The sequence below is a fragment of the Pristis pectinata genome, chromosome 19 (assembly GCF_009764475.1).
Source record: "Pristis pectinata isolate sPriPec2 chromosome 19, sPriPec2.1.pri, whole genome shotgun sequence".
Taxonomy (NCBI): Eukaryota; Metazoa; Chordata; class Chondrichthyes; order Rhinopristiformes; family Pristidae; genus Pristis; species Pristis pectinata.
The window spans coordinates 30,858,327-30,864,326 of NC_067423.1; positions in this window are offsets into that span (position 1 = coordinate 30,858,327).

Below are 6,000 nucleotides of genomic sequence, written 5' to 3' on the forward strand. Positions count from 1 at the left end.
GGTGACTTGGAAGCAAACAAAGTGTTTGTCAAACTGTCAAGATTCACAAGAAATCCTCTTATAATTGCAAAGAAAAACCCATGCAGATTACATGCTGCTTAAAGTTTGCTTCCTGAAACCCAAAAGTGTGAATGGTGATTTGGATTTTTCAGCCAGAGAAAGCATGCCATGGTTTTAAGTGAGTCACCTTTAATGTTGGTGTTTATTGTTGAGCCAGTCACTAGTTATTCAAAATGCTGAGATTAAATTAGTGCTTTGTACTAATTTCTAAAGTACTCTTCTTAAAGAAAGGAAAAGCATTAGAGAGATTGTTTACCATAGCTTGTGGCTAATTTAATGAATCTTGTAAATTTTAGATTTTCATGAAATTGCTGTTTAATTTTTTCATTGAATACTATATTTTTGTATGTTCATGTCTTTGTGGTGTATGTATACAGCTAAAAGTATTGACGACTGCCATGGATCTAAAAATACAAGCACTGTAGATTTTCATGCAGCATGTGCTCATGAATAAACACGTACAATTAACGAGCAACCCTTTTGCTGTTCACACAAAAAATGATGTATTTCACTTAGTTTCAGTGAATAATAATTGTAATCTTGGTATTTTCATTTTTTTAAATGGCTTATTCCTGCTGTTGGAAAAAATCTAGTTCAGTGCCATTGTTGCAACAACATTGAATTACGGAACCTGGATGCAATAAAAGATGCTTTCTAAATTTTGACTTTTTTTTGCTTGGGTTTGCTGCGACCAGATTGTTTGTGTGCTTGTCAATTATAAATGTGGGGATTCTCTGAAGATTGAAAATCAACTGCTTATCAAATATCTGAAAAGTGTAGTGCTGTATCATGAAACCTTGAACCAGAATGAGACATGAATTGATATTTATTAACCAGACCTACTGATGTAAAAGGTAAAACTCTGCATAAGTCATCAGTCATTATTCCCTGAACTAGTTATGCTAGGTGGTATGTTGAGTATCATTTATCGATAATCTGTGCCCTGATCTTCAAGATGGTCACTTTTGGTTAATTCAGTTTGATAAATGTAACAATGCATTTCTCCACAGTCCAATTCCCATCAAGTGTTCCAGGAAAAAATGTAGTTTCTCAATATTCTCTCCAGTTATAAACACAGCCAAATGCCTAGTCAGTTTACCCATCAACCTCAAATTTCATTTAATGGATAGCACCAAGAGAAGAGGGAGTTAAATGGAGAATTAAAAGTAACTTTCAGGTTCAGAGGTCATGAAATTTCAGCAGATGAGGAAACTAATAAATAGGAGTCCATTTTCAATTAATGTACTCAATTTCAGATAGAGAGAAGCAAACCAAGACAGTTCTACTTTGGAGATATGGCTGAATGTTTTTGAGAACCTTTCTTTCCGAAAGGGTGCTTCCCTCATTCACTCCCTTTGCAAGTTGCCTAATTCTTAAGAACACTGAAGAAAAATAAGGCCTTTATTCAGGATGAAAAGCAGAGACAAAAGGATCTGGTCCAATTAAAATGCTGATTTTACGAAGATCCTGTTTTCTCAAAAAATATCTCTCTATGCTGTGAGGTTTTTTTTTGCATCTTTTTGTAAAACTAAAATGTCTCTTTTCCCACCTGCCCAACATTTTACTATCATGATTCATCTGCTAATAATCCAATTTTTTTGTTATGCTTCATTTACAAATACAAAGAGCCAAGTGGTGGAACATAATCTCTTCAGCCTCAATCTCTTCCTGAACTCTACCTAACACTGTATACTTAATCATTTAAATTTAATATCCTCTAAGGGACAGAAGTGTTCATAATTAACACATGTACAATCTTAATTTTGCTTTCTTTTAATGTCTGTTTAGGACGCTAGATGATCTGGTGTAACCAGTGCCACAGGACCACAGAATGGTTACAGCATAGAAGGATGACATTCAGCCTATTCAGTCTGTGCCAAGTTTATGTCAAAGCAATCCAGCTAACCCCTCTCCCCGTCACTGACCAAATGCTTTGCTTTCAGATTCTTATCTACTTCCCTTGTTAAATGCTACAAATGAATCTGCATTCATTGCTACCCATGAGACAGCAGTGCAGACCCTTTCCACTCTTCATATGTGAAAACAAAAAGATCTTTTGCTTTTGATTCTTTTGCCAATCACCTTCATTATTTTGGCTGGTTTTCAACCCCTCTGCCAATAGGAACAGTTTATCTCCATCTGCTTTTCTCTTGCCCTTCATGATTTCAAATACCACCATCAGATCCCCTTGCTACCTGCTTCAAAGGAGAACAATGCCAGCTTCTTCAATCTGTCCAGATAACTTGAATCCCTTCTTCCTGGAATCACTTTGGAAAATATCTTCACCAAAACCTCCACAACTTTCCAAATGTGTGGCATTCAGAACTAGACCCATTGCTCCTGCCAAATGAGTGTTCTAAGGAAGGTTCATTGTTACTGACTCCCTCTTGTACTGTGAATTTATTCCTAAAACCAAGGATCCCGTATGATTTTTTTTGCATATATATATACCCTAGATCTCATTATTCCTGCCCCTCTGCATAAATTATTCCCTCAATATTCTCACACTCAACATTAAATTTCATCTATCACCCATTCCTTCAGCCTTTGCAAATTGTCTATCCCCCTCAATTAACTATGCTTCCAGTTATGTTACCAATTTGTACGTTGTGTCCTGTGAATCCAGTTCAAATCATTAAAACATTAAAGAAAATATTAGTTATTCTACTAAGCCCTAGGGAACTGTTCATAGTGGCACAGTGGTTCATGCCACTTTCTTAACAACTCCAAAAAGCTGGGTTCAATCCTGATCTTTGGTGCTGTCCGTGTGGTATTCTCACATTCTCCCTGTGACTGTGTGGGTGTTCTGGTTGCTTCCTTCATCCCAAGGATTTGCAGATTGGCAGGTTAATTGGCTGGTATAAATGGCCACTAGAATAGGTGGGTATCTGTAGAAGTAAAGGAAAGTAGTTGTTGGGGATGCAAGAGAACAAATGGGATCACTGTAGATCGGTGTTTGATGGTCTGCACAGATGTGTTGGGCTGAAGAGTCTGATTCTGTGCTGTATGACCCTTTCTTCTGATCCTAAATACAACCTCTGCTTCTTGTTACATAGCCGATTTTCTAGTCTTTTATTTCATGGCCTTCAGTTTTGAAGATATGCTTGTTAGAGTTATACAACATGGAAACTGGCCATTCGGCTCAACTTGTCCATGCTGACCAAGGTGCCTGCCTGATCCAGTCCTATTTGTCTGCATTTTCCCCATATCCCTCTCAACCTTTCCTACCCACGTACTTATCCAAATATCTTTAAATATTGTAATTGTACCTGCCCCTACCACTTCCTCTGGGAGCTCGTTTCATAAAGCCACCACCCTCTGTGTGGAAAAACTTGCCCCTCAGGTCCCCCTTAAACCTTTCCCCACTCACCTTAAGCCAATGCCCTCTAGTTTTAGACTCCCCAACCCTGAGGAAAAAGGCTGTGTCCAGTCACTTTATCTATACCCCTCATCATAGGGTCACCTCTCAGCCTCCTACACTGCAGGATAATCAGCCCCAGCCTATCTAGTCTCTCCTTGTAACTCAAGCTGTCAAGTCCTGGCAACATTTTGAATACCTTCTGGACCCTTTCCATCTTAATGACGTCCTTTTTATAGTTATAGAAAGGAACTGTACACAATACTCCAAGTGCAGTCTCCCCAACATCTGGTACAGCTGTAACATGATATCCGAACTCTTGTACTCAATGCCCTCACTTGAAGGGCATGCCACACGCCACTGGTTACAGGCTTCCAATCTGAAAAACAATCATCCACTACCACCATCTGACTTCTACCAACAAACCAATTTTGTATCCAATTGGCTTGCTCACGCTGGATCCCATGTGATCTAATCTTTCAACCAGCCTGCCACGTGGGTCCTTGTGAAACACTTTGCTAAAGTCCATGTAGACAAAGTCCACTGCGATGCCCTCATCAATCCTCTTGGTCACCTCTTCAAAAAATCTCCATCAAATTGGTGAGACAGAATTTCCCAAGCACAAAACCATATTGACCATCCCAAATCAGTCCTTGCCTTCCCAATGCAGGTAGATCCTGTCTGTCAGGATCCCCTCCAGTAACTTTCCCAATGCTAATGCTAGGATAATCAGCCTGTGGTTCCCTGGCTTGTCCTTACAGCCCTTCTTAAATAAAGGCACAATATTAGCCACCCTCCAGTCTTCCAGTGCCTCACCTGTGACTTATGATGATACAAATATCTCTGCCAGGGCTCCAGCAATTTCTTTCCTGGGTTCCCATAATGTCCTAGAATACACTTGATCAAGCCCTGGGGATTTATCCACCTTTATGTGCCTTAAGATCACCAGCATCTCCTCTTGTGATGTCTTGAAACGTATCCATATTACTATTCCCTTCCTTGCATTTCCTAGTTTCCTTAACCTTCTCCACGGTAAATATAGAAAAAATAGAAAATTATTCATTTAAGACCCTGTCCATGGCTCCACACATAAATGACCCCTTTGATCCTAAAGGGGATCTCTTTTCTCCCTATTTACCCTTTTGCTCGTACTAGTAGAACCTCTTAGGATTCTCCTTTACACTGGCTGCCAAAGTATCTCGTCCTCTTTTTGCTCTCCTGATTTTCCTCTTAAGTGTACTATTATTTGACACCTTATAAAATACCTTTTGGTAGTCCATATTTATTGCATCAAATGCATTTACCTTATTGACTCTCTCTTTTAATTCATTAAAAAAACTATAATAGCAATTTGTATTTGGAATGTGGGTGATGTTGACAATGCTGAATTGATTGACAATTGTTAATAATCTTGAGAAAGTAGTGTGGGCTCTCCTAGAAACTGTGAGTTACTGATTAAATGCTTTATAATTTGTTTTAGGGAATTTGGGGTTTTTATACTGAAAATGAGAAAGCAATATTGGGATATATCCAAACCAGAATTGTAAATGACTCGGTTGAATATGTAAGGATGATGTTTGTTTGACATTGTGGCAACCCTTGACAGGCTTTTAGAAACTCGGAAGTGGTACCCACGTAAGTTGAGTTGCTTCAGTGTATGATGTCAATTGTACATATTGCAACCATGGTATTCCAGCATCAGAGGGGGTATTCTGTTGAAGTGGAGTGTACAGTCCTGGATGATGTCAGCTTGGAATGTTGATCAAGATTTAAGATTTATCGACAAATGGCTTTAAAGAGTGATTCTACTTACCCAGGAAAGTAGAGAATATTCAATCATGCTGCTGATGTAGATGGTAGAAAGGCTCTGGAGATTCAGGAAGGGCTGCACTCACTGCAAACTACTCAGCTTCTGGACTGTTCTTGTGAGAACACTGAGCATTCATCAGCAATCATACACACTTATGATTTAGGGAACGTCGTGTGATAGAATAATATATGTTCCCAGCCCTCAGCCCACAGCCTACTAGGCTCTGGGCTGCCTCCACCACCCCTCCGGCAGTGTGTTCCAGATTTCAACCACCCTCCACATGAAATGATTCTTCTTCAGATCCCCTCTAAATCTTCTGCCCCTTGAACCTCTGCCCTCTGGTTATAGACAGCTCTGCTGAGGGGAAAGGTTTCTCGCCCTGTACCAGATCTGTGCCTGTCATAATTTTATGTACCTCACTCAAATCCCCATTGGCCTTTTCTGCTTCAAGGAAAACAGTCTGTCCAGTCTCTTCTCATAGCTGAAATGCTCCACCCCATCCCAGATTCTGGTCAATCTCCTTTGAACCCTTTCCAGTGCATTGACATCCTTCCTATAGTGTGGTGACCAGAACTACACATAATACTCCAGATGTAGCCTAACTGATGTTTATATAGTTGCACTTTAAACTCCCTGCACTTATATTTTATGCCCCTGTTAATGAAGGCAAGTAGCTTGAAAGCTTTCTTAACCACCTTACCTTCTTGTGCTGTTATCTTCAGGGATTCCTGGATACATACACTGTCCCTCTGTTTCTTGGTATTTCCTAAGT